The following is a 13739-nucleotide window of genomic DNA, read 5'->3' on the forward strand; positions in this document are numbered from 1 at the left end:
TAGAAGGCATTAAGTTCACCTGGTAGTGAAGCATCGCTGCCATTCATGCTATTGGGTTTCACTTTGTAGGAAGTAATGTCTTGCAGACCCTGCCAGAGTTGCCATGCATCTGATGTCACCTCCAACCTCATTTGAAATTGTCTCCTCATCCTTGAAATAGCCCTCCGCAAATCATAGCTGGTTTTCTGGTACAGGCCTGGGTCGCCAGACTTGAATGCCATAGATCTAGCCTTCAGCAGATGACATACCTCCTGGTTCATCTACAGCTTTTGATTTGGGAATGTACAGTAAGTCTTTGTAGGCAAACACTCATCCACACAGGTTTTAGAGAAGTCGGTAACAACAGCAAAATACTCATCCAGGTTCTAAGATGAATCCCTGAATACAGTCCAGTCCACCAAATCAAAGCAGTCCTGTAGGTGCTCCTGTCCTTCCCTTGTCCAAACCTTCTTGGTCCTCACTACTGGTGCTGCAGTCTTCAGTCTCTGCCTATACCCAAGGAGTAGAAGTACAGGCAGGTGATCAGACTTCCTGAAGTGAGGGCGTGGAATAGCATGGTAGGCATTCTTGATAGTGGTGTAACAATAGTCCAGTGTGTTGTTTCCTCTGGTATTGCAAGTGATATGCTGATGGTAATTGTTTAGTGATTTTTTCAGACTGACCTGGTTAAAATCTTCCAAAATGATGATGAAGGCGTTAGGGTGCGCTGTTAGGTGCATGTTGATCCCATTGCTCAGATCATCTAAAGCCTGCTTGTCATTGGCCTGAGGTGGAATTAATCCATTTGGGTAGAGACAGGAATAGTAAAGGGAAACAAATCACTGGTGGGAGTTGTCTATTGGCCACTGAATAATAACATTACAGTGGCACAGACAATAAACAGAGAAACTGAGGCATATAAGAATGGAACAGCAGTTATCAGGGGTACTTTAACTTGCACGTAGATTGGGTGAATCAAGTTGATCAAGGCAATCTTGAGGAGTCTTGATAGCTTTCTTGAACAGCATGTTACTAAACACACAAGGGAACGTGCTATCTTAGATCTGGTCCTATGCAATGAGACAGGTAAAATTAATGATCTTGTAGTTAGGGATCCTCTTGGAAAGAATGATCATACTTCCTTATACAAGTAGAGGGTGCAATAGTTCAATCTGTAACCAGTGTATTATGCCTAAACAATGGAGACGATAGTGGGATGAGGGAGGCAGGGAACATAGGCTATATTGTGGAACAGTTGAGGAATAGTGGAAGACTTTCAAAGAGGTTTTTCAGGGTGCTCAACAAAAGTATATTACAGTTAAACACAAGGACAGTAAGGGTGGGGAGAGCCAGCTTTGGATAACTAAGGAAATAAAAGAAGGCAACAAACTAAAAACTCATACATAGAAAGTCACCAAGAGTAGTGGGAAACTGGAAGATTGGGAAAACTTTAAAAAGCAACAAAGAACCAATAAGTGAACAATAAAGAAAGGGAAGCTAGGTTATGAAAATAAACTGGCACAAAATATAAAAACGGATAGTAAAAGATTTTTATAATTATATAAAGTAGAAAAAGGTGGCTAAAATGAATGTGGGTCCCTTGGAGGATGAGAAGGAGGAATTGATATTGGGTAATGAGGAAATGGCTGAGGCTTTGGATGATTATTAGTGTTGGTCTTCATGGTGGAGGACACATCTAACTTGTCAAAGAGAGATGTTATGGATGCAAAGGGAGGTAAGGGCCTCAATACAATAGTTATCACTAAAGAGATGGCGCTGAGCAAACTTGTGGGACTGACAGAAGTTATAATAGAGGCTTTGGTGATAATTTACCAAAGTTCTCTGGACCTGGGCAGGTCCCGGCCGATTGGAAGATGGTGAATGTCATGCCACTGTTCAAAAGAGGATGTAGGCAAAAGCCAGTTAGTTTAACATCTGTAGTTGGGAAAGTGCTTGAAGCTATCATTAAAAATGAAATAGCGAGGCATCTGGAAAGAAATGGATCCATCATGCAGACGCAGCATGGATTCAGCACAGGCAGGTCCTGTTCAACAAACTTACTGGAGTTCTTTGAGGATATGACAAATGCAGTGGAAAGAGGGGAACAAATGGACATTATTCACTTGGGTTTCCAGATGGCATTCGATAAGGTGCCAATTAGAAGACTTATCCATAAGATAAGGATGCAGAGAGTTGGGGGTGATGTATTAGCACGGATAGAGGATTGGTTAACTAATGGAAAGCAGAGAGTAGGGATAATGGGTGTTACTCTAGTTGGCAATCCAGTGGTGAGCGGTGTGTCGCAGGGGTCAGTGCCAGGTCCACAATTGTTCACGATATATATTAACAATCTGGAGGAGAGGATTGAGTGTAGTGTACAGTATCTAAGTTGCTGATGATACTAAGTTGAGCAGAAAAGCAAATTGTGCAGAAGATATAGAGAGTCTGCAGAAAGATATAGGTAGGTTAAGTGAGTGGGCAAGGGTCTGGCAGATGGAGTACAATGTTGGTAAATGTGAGGTCATCCACTTTGGAAGGAAAAATGAAAGAGCAGATTATTATTTAAATGGTAAAAAATTGCAGCATGCTGCTGTGCAGAGGGTCTTGGGAGTGCTTGTGCATGAATAACAAAAGGTTGGTTTGCAGGTGCAGCAGGCTATCAAGAAGGCAAATTGAATGTTGGCCTTCATTGCTAGAGGGATTGAATTTAAGAGCAGGGAGGTTATGCTCCAACTGTACAGGGTGTGCTGAGGCCGCACTTGGAGTTCTGCGTGCATTTCTGGTCTCCTTACTTGAGGAAGTGAAGAGGAGGTTCACTAGGTTGATTCCAGGGATGAGGGGTGTTAGACTATGAGGAGAGATTGAGTCACCTGGGTCAGTACTCACTGGATTTCAGAAGAATGAGAGGAAGGAGATCTTATAGAACATATAAAATTATGAAAGGGATGGTGTTTCCACTGGTAGGTGAGACTCAAACCAGGGGATATATCTTCAAGATTCAGGGGAGTAGATTTAGGACGGAGATGAGGAGGAACTGCTTTTCCTAAAGAGTGATGAATCTGTGGAATTCTCTGCCCAATGAAACAGATGTATGTAAGACAAGGTTGGATAGATTTTTGCGTAATAGGGGAATTAAGGGTTATGGGGGAAAAGGCAGGTAGGTGGAGATGAGTCCATCACCAGATCAGCCATGATCTCATTGAATGGCAGAGCAGGTTCGATGGGCCTGATGGTCTACTCCTGCTCCTATTTCTTCTGTTCTTATGTACAAACAAAAGAAAATCTTCAGATGCTGGAAACTCAAGCAACACACACAAGGTGCTGGAGGAACTCAGCAGGCCAAGCAGCATATATGAAAAATAGTAAACAGTTGACATTTTGGGCCGAGACCCTTCATCAGAGCTGGAGAAAAAAGATGAGGTCAGATAAAGAGGATGGGGGGGGGGGCGGAGGAAAGATACAAGATAGTAGGTGATAGGTGAAATCCAGTTGGGGGGGGTAGGGATGAAGTAAGGAGCTGGGAAATCGATGGGTGAAAGAGAGAAAGGGCTGGAGAAGGAGTGATCTGACAGGAAAGGACAGAAGGCCATGGAAGAAAGGGAAGGGGGTGGAACACTGGGGGTGGGGGGGGTAATAGATAAGGAGATAAAGATGACAGAGAAATGGGAATGGTGAGGAAGGGAGCCATTACTGGAAGTTCGAAAAACTGATGTAGCATGTCTGCACGTAAAATCAATCTTGGTCAAGAGAATTTATCCAATCATGTCAACCCCAGAAATTGGTCCTTTATCTCCAGACACTGCTGGATCTTCTGAGTATTCTTAGGTTTTTTTGTTTTGTTTTTAATTAATACTTCCACATCTGCAGCTTTCTGTCTCCTAGCTAGAATTCAAATTGTCAGGATATGCAGTCAAAAGGAAATCCATGAGTGGTTTGATTTCCACAATAAAAGTTTGTAATCTTCACAATAAACAGCCATACAAGTTCCTTTTCAACTGCATTTTTGCTTAAGTTTCAGTTTTTCCTCTGTAGTTGCACCAATGCCAGATAGAAGTACTCACAAAGACTCCATTCCCTTTGAACTCACGAGGCTCCACTTTGGATTTCACTTTAGTAAAACAGCTATTTCTGATGGTGGAAAAACTAGAAACAGTGGAGTGAAAAGCTTGTTGGCTTACTGCCCTGTCGGGTTGTGGTCTGTCATTGGCTCTGTTGTGTTTCTTGCATTTACCGTGATTCCCTGCAGGAAAACAAATCTCAGGGCTGTATATGGTGACGTGTATATACTTTAATAATAAACTTACCTTGAACTTTGAAATGTCTAACTTGAAGATCTGACGTACAAAGGAATGGAAATAATGCTGCAGCTGCATAAAGCCTAAATGTGATCTTACCTGGAACTGTCTAATCACTGTACATAAGAAGAATCTTCTTCTCAACCAGTTCCTTGAGCACTAAGGATGACCTGATTCCATTTCAGTTCTGTGGGTCCTCAGCTAACAGATGAAAGGTGTGAGATCTGCAGATTCTCCCACCAGAGGGGAGGACCTAACTGGTGTAGTTGGAGCCTCACTGATGGGACGCAGAGCAGATGTGGTGATTACCTCATATTGGTCAGTGGGAAGACTTAGCTACCCACCACTACACCAACCACTCCCTCAAACCCCGCCCCACCCTTTAATGCATGAACAGTACATTCCAGTTAATTAGGCCATCAGTTAATTGGGCCAGCTACTTATTTGAGAGAAATCTTCAAGAACAAAAACTAATCAAAAAAAATCTGGGTGTTTATTTAGGATACTATTCTGCTTAATTGGGACAGGTGACCATTGCTAAACAGTTTCTAACTAGGTCCATGGCATGCACTTGTGTGTGGCTGTTAGGCACTACCACTTGCTTAGAGTGAACAGTTTTTAAATAGCATCAAGTGTGTATGCTTGTGTTCAAAAAGTGGCGATTTTTGTCAATGATAGTTGGCGAGAAATAAGCAGTAAGACAATTCAGAACTGTTTTCCTACCTGTGGTTTCAAGCATTCTGGCTTGGAGCTGCCAGAAACAGCCAGGAGTGAAAATGAAATGATTTCACTGCTTAAAGAAGTTAGTAACTACTAAGCGCTTGAAGATACCAACAATCATCTTGAATGTTACAATGAAAATGAAGATATGTAGGATGCAATCATCAAAGTATTGTATGAAGACAGTCCATTATCTGCACTAGGTGTCTGTGCTGATTTTGTTAATTTACAATCACTAAGAACAACATATCAGTGTACACTAGATGAATTCCTCTATTGATAACCATTGGGAACTAATACAGTTTTATAGTACTGTTGTAGTATCAATAGTGTTCTAATTTATTCTTTACTTCTTTTAAATAGATAATGTTACTCAGTTAAACAGCAGTTTGTCTTTTTTCTTAACTATTTTCATGTAACTTTGGCTAATTAGAGCAACCACTTAATTGGACCAAAATGTACTGGTCCTGAATTGTCCTAATATTTGGAATCCACTGTACTCCACTTCAAGGGAGACAAATGTTCCCTTTTCCCTTATCCCATTAATGAACCAAGAAGAAGTAGACAAATTCTGAATAATTCCTCACCCCCGATTCAACATGATCAATACTCCTCCCCATCTCTGGCCTTAGTGAAGTGGCCTTGCGATGTCAAAGAACACCACAGCACAGGCCCTTCAGCCCATCTAGTCTGTGTTGAACTATTATTCTGCCTTGTCCCATTGACCTGCACCCAGACCATTGCCCTCCATACCTCCCATCCATGTACTCATCCAAATCTCTTAAATGTTGACAATGAACCTGAATCCACCACTTTCTCTGAAAGCTTGTTCCACACTCTCACCGTCCTCTGAGTGAAGATGACTCCATGTTCCCCTGAAACATTCCACCTTCACTCCTAACCCAACCCCAGTAGAAAAAGCCTGCTTGCATTTACCTTATCTATTTCCATCTTCAATATCTCTATTCTTCCCTTTCACGGTTCTTTTGAAGACCCTGACCTGGAGTTACACGCTAACTTTGGTTCTTTGCTGGTATGGGACCTGCTCTTGGGGTTTCACGACTGGCCGTTATTGGATATGCCAAGGATGCGGCTGAAGAGATTAGCTTGCCTTCGGAGTTCCGGGATCTTATGGCTCTGGAGATGGGTAGAACGAAGGTTGGTGTCTCTGCAGGAACCCGAGTTCTTTGGGCACAGAGCTCGGAAAAAGCGATGCAATGGACTCTTAACATCATAAATCTGCAAGTTGTTTGTCATGTCTCTCCTCTCGCTGTGAAACAAAGACACCTCTTTCTCCCTTATTAGGGAGAGAGAGATCCTGTAGAATGGAATACCGGGTGAATGAGTAGTCTTTGAGGTACTCCAAGTCTGTGTCTTTGCTGATGCTTTGCTGCACACTTGAGTGCTCGGTGGTGGGTGCAGATGCTTTTTTTTTGCTGGTGGGGAAGGGGGGAATTGTTGCTTTGCTGCTGCTTGCATGGGGGAGGGGGGAGCTGTGGGGTTCTAACTGTCATTCATTCTTTGGGGGCACTCTGTTTTCGTGGATGGTTGCAAAGAAAAAGTGTTTCAGGATGTATATTGTGTACATTTCTCTGACATTAAATGTACCTTTGAAACCTCTGATCTATATATCTCATAATTTTGTATATTTCAATCAATCCTCTCTTCATTCTCCTACGCTCCAGAGGGAAATAGTCTAAACCTATTCAGTCTTTCCCTGAAACGCAGGTCCTCACGTCCCAGAAACATTCTTATAAGTTTTGGAGCACACAGCGCTCCAAGTCAAGCTTCAACATCTTATACAACTTCCACATAACATAACAACCCCTGTGCTCAATACTTTGATATATGAAGGCCAATGTCCTACTTCACCAACTTGTCCTGCATTGATTCCTCTGGTGGCAGTGACATGACTTAATCGTCTCATCCTTCTTAAGATGTTGACATTAGCCGACCTGTCCCTTATCTGTATTCCAGGAAGCATGGTTCCCAGTACAGGCTTTCTTCCAAACCATGGCCTTTAAGAGAACTAGGCACAGGGTGTTACCAAGTCAAGTCCCTAAACCGTGCAATATACATCAAATTATGGAAATTGTCAGATTTGAGAAACTTCTGGTAAATGTAAAGTTGAATCAGGTAATTCTTCAAAATGACTTTTCTACTCCTGGCTTGATGTTACATATTTTTAATACCCAGATTACATTTTAAGAATAAGATACTTCAGTTTCAATCCCCTTCTCCTGTCATTGGGGTTTGGTGATTAACACACTGACTAGCATGCACGTTCCTTTTCCTACTTCCTCATTCAGAACAGGGAAAGTTCTTACTGTGCTGGGACCTTTCCCATGCCCTGCCTGTGACACTGTTCCACATGCTTTCCTATCGACAACATCAACAAGCCTTTCAATTGAGGAGCACAAATGCCTGTTATTTACAAGAAGTGATACGGGAGTCATTGAGAAATGAGCAGGAAAGAGAACTTTGCACCATTTTCCATTCCCAAGTCTGAAAAATGTTCACCTATTCCATCAGTCAGGGCAACTGGAAAACCGAACCTCAACCTTGTGTGGTGCCTTTATCCAGATGTTGATTTTTCTCTCCATTTTCATATAGTTACAAAGTTGAAATGAAATAAATGGTGCTGGCTGTGTAGCTTAATGAGCCTGCTCCCCCCATCTAGCCATAGACATACGTCCAGCTTCGTGTGCATTTCCTATCATCCTCTATCCCCCTATTTCAGCTCTAAATGTATTCAATGACAGCTCCTCCACAGACCCTAGCAGTAGAGAATTCAAAAGATTCATGACCTCTTGAGTAAAAACCCTCCTTACTGGTCTTAAATGGACAACTTCTTATTCTAAATCTAAGACCCCAAATACCAGATACCCTCACAAAAGGAAATGTCCTCACAGGATATAACATCTTAGAATCTCTTAAGCTCCAATTAATGTCTTTTCCTAAACTGAAAGAGTTTAAGCTCAGTCTTAAAAACTCTTCATTCTTGGAGTCAGTCTAGTGAACCTTCTCTGAATGGCCTCCAATGCAAGCAATCCCTCCCCTTTGATTTGGGAGACAAAAGGGAAGGCAATATTACAGCTGGAGTCTCGACAGTGTTCTGACCAATTTTACCAAAACTTTTTTGCTTTTATATTCCAGCCCCTTTGCAAAAAGCAAATGTCAGCAGTCTATTTGATTTTGTAACTAGCTGCTGTGTTTCAACCACATCCACCTGTACCAAATCACTCTATAGTCTCTGCATTTACACATTGTTTTTCTAATTATTTTACCAAGGTGGAAACCTCACATTTTCCCAACATCATGTTCCCTACTAAATTTTTGCTCACCAACACACCTACCACCCCCTGTCGCCAGCACATAATTCTCCAAAACTTCAGCTATCTCTGATGGGTTTACCCACCCCTCCCCCACTTTCTAGAGGGATCCTACGCGACTCGCTTGTCCATTCATCCCTCCCCACTTATGTCCCTCCTGGCACTTATCCTTGCAAGCGGAACAAGTGTTACACCTGTCCCAACATCTCCTCCTTCACTACTATTCAGAGCCCTAAACAGTCCTTCAAGGTGAAGCAACACTTCACCTGTGAGTCTGTTGGAGTCGTATACCGTGTCCAGTGTTCCCATTGTGGCCTCCTGTATTAACGGTGAGACCTGATGTAGACTAGGAAACTGCTTCGCTGAGCACCAGAAAAGGCGGGACCTTCAAGTGGTCATCCATTTTAATTCTACTTTCCATTCGCATACCGCCTCTATCCACTATCCACAGCCTCCACCACTGTCATAATGAGGCCACACTTAGGTTGGAGGAACAATACCTTATATTCCATTTGGGTAGCCTCCAACCTAATAGCAGGACCATTGATTTCTCAAACTTCTGGTAATGCTCCCCCCACCCCTTCACCATTTCCCAACCCCCTTTCCCTCTCTCACCTTATCTCCTTGCCCACTCATTGTTTTCCTCTGGTACCTCTCCCTCCTTTTCTTTCTTCCATGGCCTCCTGTCTTTCACCAATTTACTTCCCAGCTCTTTACTTCATCTGTCCCCCTTCAGGTTTCACCTATCACCTTCTGTTTCTCTCTCTTCCTCCCCCCCCAACCAACCTTTTAAATCTACTCCTCAGCATTTTCTTCTCCAGTCCTGCCAAAGGGTTTTGGCCTGAAACATCAACTGTACTCTTTTCCTGGATGCTGCCTGGCCTGCTGAGTTCCTCCAGCAGTTAGCTGTGTTGCTTAAATTTTTGCTCATTCACTTAACCCATCTATTCTCTGCAAATGTTTGACTCCCTCTCATAACTTGCTTTCTTATCTTTGCAGCAAATTTGATTACAATACGTGCTATGCCTTCACCTTCATCACTGTGAACAGTTGAGCTCCTGGTCTCAATGTTTTGAAATATAAGTGCACCACATCTGGTTCTTTCATCCACCCCTCACGACTTCAAACATGATTTTCCTTTCATAGGACCATATTTTGATTTTCTGCATATCTTGTTATGGCTGTAAAAGATGCCAATTTCTCCCCAATAAGACATTATAGTTTCTTGATTTGTCTCCCTTTTTTTTGAATGGGTCATTACATTTGTTGTTTTCCAACCATGATGTACAGTACCTGGAATCTGAGGAACTTCCAAAGAACAGAATTGATACAGGCGCTACTCCAGTATCCAACTTTAGTTCTGTAGCCATAGCTAGCGAGTCCAGGGGATTCACCCTGGTACTACTTCCCACAATGTAATCACAATTGTTTAAAGTTTCTTATTCTTTTTTTGCCTCCATATTTTCTACAATTATGCAATACTTTTAGCACCTTGCAACTTGAAGGTTGATGTAAAACATTTGTTCAGGCTGTGCTATTTATTTTCCCATTATTCATTCTGCAGTTTCTCCCTCACAGGATCAACATTGTCCTTACTTACTGGTTTTGTGATCGTGGTGTTGTTGGATCTGTGCTTTTTTCAGAGGCAGTACCGAGTGTTCCATCATATTCTTGACTTGTAGTCACAAATGATGGAAGAGTTTGAAGTAGCAGCAGTACTACTACTAAAAAAAAAGAGCTTTAACCAGGGACCAATCCGGATACCGGAAGGAAGGGATTCACTCAGGTCCACTATCCAAATACAAAAGGCAGCAGCGGGTCGATACAGCAAAAAAGAGCTTCAACCAGTGACCAATCAGTGTTTGACATTGATTAGCAAGAGCAAATTAAAGGAAGGAAGGGTCAAGTGCAGTAGCCATCGTCTGAGTGAAGTCAGAGTGATCTTGAGGCTTTAGCTCTTTGAGGTGTCTGTGAAGAGAGGTTTCAGACTGAGAAAGCAAAGGAAAGAAAAGCTCAAGGTTAAGTTTTTTTCCCCCTTCCCTTCTTTATATCTGCTCAGCTTTGACAGTACAGATGTCAGGCAGGATAGTGGAATGTTCCTCTTATGGGATGTGGGAAGGCAGGGAAACCATCAGTGTCCCTGACGACTACAACTGGGAGAAGTGCATCCAGCTGCAGCTTCTAACAATCCATGTTAAGGAGCTGGAGCTGGAACTGAACAATTATTCCGTGTTGGTCTTCACAGTGGAGGACACGTCTAATATGCCAAAAAATAATGTTATGGCTGAAATCTGAGGTAAGAACCTCGATAAAATCACTGTCACTAAAGAGATAGTGATGAGCAAACCAGAAGGCCTGAAGCTAGATAAGTCCCCTGGTCGTGATGGGATGCATCCTAGGGTGCTGAGGGAATTGGCGGAGGTTATAGTAGATGTGTTGGTAATCATTTATCCAAACTCTCTCGACTCTGGGCGGGTCCTGGCAGATTGGAAGACAGCAAATGTCCCGCCACTTTTTAAAAAAGGATGTAGGCAAAAAATGGGCAACTATAGGCCAGTTAGCTTAACATCTGTAGTCAGGAAAATGCTCGAAGCTGTCATTAAGGAAGAAATAGCAAAACATTTAGAAGGGAGTGGTTCTATTAGACAGACGCAGCATGGATTCAGAAAGGGGAGGTCCTGTTTGGCAAACTTACTGGAGTTCTTTGGGGACATAACGAATGCAGTGGATAGAGGGGGAACAGGTGGATGTCGTATACTTGGATTTCCAGAAGGCATTCGATAAGGTGCTGCACAAGAGACTTATAAATAAGATACGGATGCATGGAGTTGGAGGAAGTGTATTGGCATGGATAGTGGATTGGTTAACCAATAAAAGGCAGAGAGTTGGTATAAATGGGTGTTTCTCCAGTTGGCAGTCAGTGGGTGTGTGGGGTGACGCAGTGGTTGGTGCTGGGCCTGCAGCTGTTTACCATTTACATTGATGATTAGGAAAAGGGGACTATACAAGGTACTGGTGAGGCCGCACCTTGAGTACTGTGTGCAGTTCTGGTCTCCATACTTAAGGATGGATATATTGGCTTTGGAGGCAGTGCAGAGGAGGTTCACCAGGATGATTCCAGGGATGAAGGGGTTAACCTATGAGGAGAGATTGAGTCACCTGGGACTATACTCTCTGGAATTCAGAAGAATGAGAGGAGATTTTATAGAAACATTCAAAATTTTGAAAGGGATAGATAAGATAGAAGTAAGAAAGTTGTTTCCATTGGTAGGCGAGACTAGAACTAGGGGACATTGCCTCAAGATTCAGAGGAGAAGATTTAGGACAGAGATGAGGAGAAACTGTTTTTCCCAGAGAGTGGTGAATCTGTGGAATTCTCTGCCCAGGGAAGCAGTTGAGGCTTCTTCACTAAATATATTTAAGATACAGTTAGATAGATTTTTACATAGTAGGGGAATTAAGGGTTATGGGGAAAAGGCAGGTTGATGGAGCTGAGTTTACAGACAGATCAGCCATAATCTTATTGAATGGTGGGGCAGGCTTGAAGGGCTGGATGGCCTACTCCTGCTCCTATTCCTTATGTAACTCCAGAGGTAGTTACACCCAAGGTGCAGGATGCAGGAAACTGGGTGACAGTTAGGAAGGGGAAAGGGGTTAAGGAGCTAATGCAAAGTACCCCTGTGGCCATCCCCTCAACAATGGATATATCACTTTGAATACTGTTTGGGGGGGGGGGGGGTTGACCTAACAGAGGAGAGTCATAGCAGCACCAAGTCTGGCTGTGTGTCTTGGAGGGGGGCGAGGGAGAAGAGGCACACTGTCGTGACAGGGGAATTGTTAGTTAGGGGAATGGACAGGAGGCTCTGTGGGTGAGAACAAGATTCCTGGAAGGTATGTTTCCTCCCGAGTGCCATGGTCTGCGATATCTCAGCTCGAGTCCTCAGTGTTCATGTGGGAGGGTGAATAGCCAGAAGTCATGGTCCATGTAAGTACCAATGACATAGGTAGGACGAGTGATGAGGTTCTGCATAAGGAGTTAGATGCCAAGTTAAGGACAGGACCTCCAAGGTTGTGATCTCAGGATTGCTACCTGTGCCGCAAACTACTGAGGTCAGAACTAGGAAGATTATACAGTTTAATACATGACTAAGAAGTTTGTGTAGGAAGGAGGGCACATCAGTACAGATGGGACGGTTTGCACCTGAACTGAGGGGGACTAATATCCTAGCAGGAAGGTTTATTAATGCTGCACAGTGGGGTTTAAGCTAGAGTTGCAGGGGGGATGGGAACCAGTGTGCCACAACAGTTAGTGGAGATGTTATGGAGGCAGATGTTGGTAAGATCTCAGGCAAAGTTAGGAATCAAAAGGTTGACCATGGTGCGACTAGTGTCCTGAGCTGTGTATATTTCAATGCAAAAAGTATCATCGGAAAGGCAGATGATCGTGCTGAAGATGAGGTAGCTAGTTTACAACCAGAGGCATTGTCTAGTGAGGAGAGGCTGTTGTCTACAATTTTGCGTTATCAACAGGACAAGCTACAACATAAAAAGTGGACAAAATCGAGAAGGGTGAATACAGGACTGAAGGTGTTGCATTTGAATGCGCACATTTTCAGGAACTTGGTAGATTAATTGCAGCACAGTTGCAGCTTGGCATATAGATGTTGTAGGTATCACTGAATCACAGCTTTAAGATTATAGCTGGGAGCTTAATGTCTAAAGATACATATTGTATCGAAAGGACAGGCAGGAAGGCAAAGATTTACTCTGCTGGTAAAAAATCAAATCATTAGAAAGAGGTGACAGAGGGTCAGAAAATGTTGAATCATTGTGATTAGAGCTAAGGAATTGCAAGGATAAAAAGACCCTGAAGGCAGTTGTATACAGACAACCCCCCCCCCGCCCCAAACAGTAGTAAGGATGTGGCCTACAAATTACAAGGGAAGCATGCCAAGAGGGCAATGTTACAATAGTCATGGGGATTTCAATATGCAGGTGGATTGGGAAAATCAGATTGGTGCAGGATTCCAGGAAGGGGAATTTCTAGAGTGCTTTTAAGTTGGCTTTTTAGAGCAGCTTGTGTTGAGCCCACTAGGGGATCAGCTATTCACGATTGGGCATTGTGCAATGAACCAGAATTGATTAGATAGCTTAAGGTAAAAGGACCCTTAGGGGCAAGTGATCCCAATATGATCAAATTCACCCTGAAATTTGAGAAGGAGAAGCTAAAGTCAGATGTATCAGTATTACAGTGGAGTAAAGGGTATTACAGAGGCATGAGTGAGGAGTTGGCTAGAATTGATTGGAAAAGAACACTGGCAGGGATGATAGCAGAGAAGCAATGGCTGGAATTTCTGGTAGCAATTTGGATGACGCAACCGTGGCTAACAAGAGAAGTCAAAATCAATAAAAA

The sequence above is a fragment of the Mobula birostris genome, chromosome 8 (assembly GCF_030028105.1).
Source record: "Mobula birostris isolate sMobBir1 chromosome 8, sMobBir1.hap1, whole genome shotgun sequence".
Classification (NCBI taxonomy): Eukaryota; Metazoa; Chordata; class Chondrichthyes; order Myliobatiformes; family Myliobatidae; genus Mobula; species Mobula birostris.